Source organism: Pan troglodytes, chromosome 6 (assembly GCF_028858775.2).
Source record: "Pan troglodytes isolate AG18354 chromosome 6, NHGRI_mPanTro3-v2.0_pri, whole genome shotgun sequence".
In the NCBI taxonomy this organism is placed as follows: Eukaryota; Metazoa; Chordata; class Mammalia; order Primates; family Hominidae; genus Pan; species Pan troglodytes.
In genome coordinates, this window is record NC_072404.2 from 6334808 (window position 1) to 6341164 (window position 6357).

General features: G+C 58.5%; 1 pseudogene; it reads right to left on the reverse strand.

The window, feature by feature from the left end:
* Nucleotides 1-1177: 1177 nt before the first annotated feature.
* On the reverse strand, nucleotides 1178-6099 carry LOC129144518 (uncharacterized; annotated as a pseudogene).
* Nucleotides 6100-6357: the final 258 nt, after the last annotated feature.

The following is a 6357-nucleotide window of genomic DNA, read 5'->3' on the forward strand; positions in this document are numbered from 1 at the left end:
GAGGGTGGCGACCCGATTTGTGAATGGCCCTGAGCCGTCTGATGAATGACTGGCCCTTCGTGGGCCGTCCAGCCGATGGGTTTGGGGCTCAGAAGCCACACTGAGCTGCCCCAGGAACAAGCACGGCTCCTGTAGGGGTGGAGAAGGCAGAAGGAGGGGCACCTCAGTTCCAGGCTTGGAAATATAAGAGGTGTCTGGACCCACCCTCTCCTCCCCTCCCCTCCCTTCCCCTCCCCTCCCCTCCCTGCCCCTCCCCTCCCCTCCCCTCACCCTCCCCTCCCCTCCACCCTCCCCTCCCCTCCAACCTCCCCTCCCCTCCACCCTCCACCAACACTCACTGTCCTGCACCCATCCTGTTTCCACAGCAAGTCCACACACGAAGGCCGGGCACTCACTCTGGGCCAGGACTTGTGCTGGGTGCAGGCAGCACAGCAGAGTTGATGCTGCCCTGGCCTCAGAGACTCTCCCTGGGTGCAGGCAGCACAGCAGAGTTGATGCTGCCCTGGCCTCAGAGACTCTCCCTGGGTGCAGGTGGCACAGCCCAGTCGAGGCCGCCCTGTCCTCAGAGACTCTCCCTGGGTGCAGGTGGCACAGCCCAGTCGAGGCCGCCCTGTCCTCAGAGACTCTCCCTGGGTACAGCTGGCACAGCCCAGTCGAGGCCGCCCTGTCCTCAGAGACTCCCCTGGGTGCAGGTGGCATAGCTGAGTCGATGCCGCCCTGTCCTCAGGGACTCTCCCTGGGTGCAGGTGGCATAGCCCAGTCGAGGCCGCCCTGTCCTCAGAGACTCTCCCTGGGTGCAGGTGGCACAGCCCAGTCGAGGCCGCCCTGTCCTCAGAGACTCCCCTGGGTGCAGGTGGCATAGCCCAGTCGAGGCCGCCCTGTCCTCAGAGACTCCCCTGGGTGCAGGTGGCACAGCTGAGTCGATGCCACCCTGTCCTCAGAGACTCTCCCTGGGTGCAGGTGGCACAGCCCAGTCGAGGCCGCCCTGTCCTCAGAGACTCTCCCTGGGTGCAGGCGGCACAGCAGAGTCAATGCCGCCCTGTCCTCAGGGACTCCCCTGGGTGCAGGTGGCACAGCTGAGTCGATGCCGCCCTGTCCTCAGGGACTCTCCCTGGGGGATAAGGCAGTGCCTCCCTGCCACTCCCCGTGCTGTGCTGGCAAACGTCTAACCATCAGCAACCCAGGAAGACCCTGACTCGCAGCGACTGCCAATTTCCGTGGTGTAAACGCTGCTGCCACAGCCATATTCATGCTGCCCCTGTGATGTCACTGAACATGGCACTGGCAGAAGAGAGCATGGTGGCTCCCAGGAGCTGGCGAGAGGCAGCTCCACTCCCCACCAACTGCTCCCATTGCTTTCTGATTCTCCTACTGGGGGAAACTTACACCATGACCCGCCCAGAGTAATAAGAGAACACTCCATCCCTGACTGTATTTGGAGCTTCTTCAGCACTTTATTGTGAAGCCCGGCACCTCTGCCTGGATTCTACGATCAACACTGGCTCATTTCTTCACCATAGACCCATTCACCGCTCCGTCCCTCCACCCCTCCGTCAACCCATCTTATTTTATTGGATGCATTTCACAGGAAGTTGTAGGCAACAATATATTTCAATACAAATATTTCAGAAGTATTAACTAGAATCCAATATCTGTCAACAGTTCTCTTGTTTTAGGTAAAATTTACAGTGGAATTCACAGATCTTAACAGTTCCATGAGATGAGTTCCGAGACGTGCACACACCTGCGTCTCCCAAACCCTCACCGGGAATATTGTCAGCCCCTGTGGAGCCCAGTAGGAAGATTTATCAAAGAAATGAAAACAGAACTCATCCAGCAATCCCACTGCCGGGCAGCTACTCAAAGGAGATGATTACATCAAAAAGCCACCTGCACGTGCACGTCCATCACAGCACCGTTCACAACAGCAAAGACACGGAATCAGCCTAGGGCTCCACCAACAGACGGCTGGAGAAAGAGAATGTGGTGCGTATACACGATGGAGTACTATTCAGCCATGAAAAAGTGTAAAACCGTGCCTTTTGCAGGAACGTGGATGGAACGGGAGAACATAGTGCTCAGTCAAACAGTTCAGAAACAGAAGGACAAAGAGCACGTGTCCTCACTTACAGGTAGGAGCTAAATGATGGGTGCACGTGGACACAGAGTGGGGAACACTCACCCGTGGATGCTCGGGAGGGTGGGGCGAGGGATGAGAAAGTCCCCGGTGCGTTCGACGTATACTCTCTCGTGATGGCTACACTGACAGCCCCGACTTCACCACTACACAGTGTTTCCATGTAACTGCACTTGTAGCCCTTATATTTACAAATAAAATATAGGCCAGGCACAGGTGGCTCACGCCTGCAATCCCAACACTTCAAGAAGCCAAGACGGGAAGATGAATTGAGCCTAGGAGTTCAAGACCGGCCTGGGCAACATAGTGAGACCTCATGTCTACAAAAAATACAAGGTTAGCCACACGTGGTGGCACGTGCCTGTAGTCCCAGGTACTTGGGAGGCTAAGGTGGGAGGACGGCTTGAGCATGGGAAGTTGAGGCTGCAGTGAGCTGTGATCACCCCCCTGCACTGCAACCTGGGCGACACAGCAAGACCCTGTCTCAAAAATTAATTAATTAATTTAATTAAATAATAACAACGATACAACCACTTTAAAAAGCCAAAAAAAAAGACAATATGTCATCAACCTAGACATGGTCCGATATGGTAGCTATTTATGTTTACACTTAAATTCATTAAAATTAAATAAAATTTAAAAGCCGGCTCCTCAATTGCACAGGCCACCCTTCCTCAACTGTACGAGCCACATTTCAAGGGCTCAGCAGCCACATGTGACCAGTGACCATGGCGTGGCTCACACAGACACGGGCATTCCCGTCTCCACATGTGACCAGTGACCACCGCGTGGCTCACACAGACACGGGCATTCCCATCACCACAGACACTCCCACTGGACAGGCTGCCCTAGGAAGTTCCCGCAGACCACACTTGGTGTTTAAAGCTGGGCTTTCTTCCTCCCTGTTTCCCAAAGCCTTTTTAAAAGGCTCTTGGTGGTGCGCTGAGCCCCCTGCACCGGGCGGTTTCCACGTGGCCTGTGGGTGAAGGTGGAGCTGAGGATGAACTCGTGGGTCCCAGGGGAAGACCACTCCCTTACTCCCTGGTGAGAGGCACGGTGTCTGCAGGATCTACAAGACCCCTCGCACGAGGGACATTTGGCTCATCCATTGGCAACATGGGCGGCAGGACCGGGGCGCTGACAGCCAGTTGGCCGTGCGAGGACCCCTGCACGGGCTTCGCAAAACTTCCCAGCGGCTTCCCGACGCCATCATGCATTTTCATGCAAGGCAAATGGTCTGCGCGCTATGTGGGCCCAATCCTGACACAGCAGCACGGGACCCTGCAGTACCTCAACCCCATATAAATAAATCACAGGGTGCAGATTGCAAACCGTCGGTTATGCGTTCCAGGCAGCCCTGGAGAGCCGCCTTCTCGCTGGGAGGCTGCTGCCCCACGAAGGAAGCACCTTCTGTCCTCAGGCATGACGGGGCCTTGCTCTGCACTCCCTCCTGCACATCTGTGTGGCCTCAGCCATGTTGCCTGGCTCCTCTGAGCACCCGGATCACGGGGAGGAGGTAGGAGGTAGCCGCTGCCTGTTGGCTCCCATCACCCCTGGGGCAGAGTCCAAATTCCTCAATGAAACCCACTGAACCCTGCACAACCTGGGATCCGCTGAGCCCTGGGGCCTCCCCTCCTGCACCCCCAACCCTCAGTCTGGACCCCTCGGAGACTCCCAGGCAGGGAGAGCTCACTCTTCCCTCCTCCAGCCTTCACCGGGTGTGTTTCCACCGAGAACACACCTGCACCGTTGTGGACAGAGCCTAGAGCTCTGTGTGTTTCCACCGAGAACACGCCTGCACCGTCATGGACGGGGCCTAGAGCTCTGTGGAGGCCCAGGCACTACATGGGCATTTAAATACGGGCGACCCGGCCGATGCCCTAATGCAGGCAGGGCCCAGAGACCAAGAGAGGCCCATACACTGCACGTCCTGGCGTTAAATACCACCGCCCCGGCTGATGCCCCGTGGAACTCGCAGCGTAGCCTCCGTGCTCCCGCCGTGACAGACTTCACACCAGCCTGGACGTTCAGACTCAAGGCTAGAAATCTCAGCTTCCCGACGACACACAGCCATGCCCCCTGCCTCCCTCCATCGCCTCCGGCTTCACTCTCACAGGAAGGGGGCTTCGGGCTCTTGCCGGGCCCGCACTCCGAGTGGCCATGCTGGGTTCAGGTCCTGCACAAAGCGCCCTTGGCTGCCCCCACACCAGGCCCAGCACCGCAGGCAGAGGACTTGGAAGAGGAAGACACGTGGTGCTCGTGGGACCTTTGGGGCAGGAGCCTCAGGAACCCCAGGGCCTTGGGGTACTCAGGATGGGGTTGCAAAGTCAGCTCAGGCCTCAGCGGGGCTGGAGGGGAACTACAGGTCCCCACTTGCCTGGGGCTAAGGATGGTGCTGTCCTCGCCGGGGCCTTCACGGTCAGACCAAAGCCTAGGTCTTGTTGGGGTCTGGTGTGAACTGCAGCCGTCCCACAGGTGGTGTGCGGAGGCAGCTCCTAAGAGCTGAGACTTCATGTCCTGGAATCGGGTGAGCTGGCCGTCATACACAGAACTATTAAAATTAAATCAGCCCGGCGTGGGGGCTCATGCTGTAACCCCAGCACGCCCGGAGTCCGAGGAGGGAGGATGGTTTGAGGACAGGAGTGAGAGACCAGCCTGGGCAACACAGCAAGATCTCATCTCTACAGATAAAAAAATAAATAGGCCAGGCGCGGTGGCTCACACCTGTAATCCCAGCACTTTGGGAGGCTGAGGCAGGTGGATCACAAGGTCAGGAGACAGACCATCCTGGCTAACACGGTGAAAACCCGTCTCTACTAAAAATACAAAAAAATTAGCCGGCCGTGGTGACGGGTGCCTGTAATCCCAGCTACTCGGGAGGCTGAGGCAGGAGGATCACTTGAGCCCAGGAGGTTGAGGCTGCAGTGAGCTGTGGTTGTGCCACTGCCCTCCAGCCTGAGTGATGGAGCAAAACCATATCTCAAAAACAAATTAAATCATAAGAACTTACAAATAAAGAAGTCACTAAAAACAGAAGCGCTGAACACAGCACGCGCCACTGCCTCTCACGCCGCGGCCCTGTGCGCTCCTCCAGGATCCTGAGGTTGGTCGTGGGTCGTGTCTGTCTGAGGTCGGGTCATGGGGTGTCACCGCAGGGTGCCCGCCCCTGCCTGCAGCATGTCCCCTTGGCAGCTCGAAGCCGGCCCCGGTGGGAGCATTTGCACCACAGGTGTTGGCAGACACTCCCCATCTGGGCTCTTTCTTCCTCGGAGCCAGTGGTCACGGTCAGCAGCCCACCCCGAGCTGCGGAGGTCACAGCAATATCAGCCTGACCGCGTTCCCCCATTCCAGGCTGCCCTCCGTGGAGACGGAGATGCTCCTCGCTGAAAAGCGCTGCTGGGGTGGAGGAAATACTCGCTCTTAGGAAACCCACTCAGCCAGCAGCGGGGAAAAGCTGAGCTTCTTTTCTGTAGGATGTTTTCTTTTTTAAGTTCTTATCTGAAAGCAAAGAAGAGGCTGGATACGGGCTGTCCGAGGGCTTCAGCTTGCCTGGGTCCTGGGGGCCTCTGGGCTCTGTACCTCCGACCCTCTGCTCCCTGTGGCCTCCCACCTTGGACCGAAAAGGCCACGGTCAGCAAATGCCCCAACCAAGGGAAGAGGAGGTGGGGCCGGGCAGCTGCTGTGAGGTTGGGCGAGGCCTTGTGGCCACAATGGATGTTCCCCTCCAGCCTAGAGCTGGCCGGAGAGTGCTGCCGAGAAGGCCGGCCCCATGGCCGGGGCTGTGGGGGGCAGGGGCTGGAACAAAGGAGCAGCTGGGCTGGACAGCCTTGGCCCTGTCCCCAGAGGCTTCCAGACACATCTCTGGCCCTGAGCTCGAGTGCCTTGTGGCCTTCCAGGGAGGCCGGCGCCCGCTTCCCCAGACTGGGCAGCCTCGCCTGGTCCCGTGGTCCTGGGGAAAGAAAGGCCTGGGCCGGGGACAGGGAGAGAGCTGCGGAGTTGAAAAGGGATGCAGGCCCCTGGGAGCAGCTGTGGGGCGGAGGCGGGGGGTGGGGGCCGTGGCCAGCACTCGGTGGGCTGGGAGACGGGGGCTAGGGGTGGGGTTCTGGGTTCAGGGCTGGAAGATGGATGGAGGGACCAGCATTGGCTTGAGAGCAAGGCTCCGCCGTCCTGGGGCTGGGCTGCTGTGAGGCCTCAGGCCATGCGTCTGGGAAGCTGGAGGT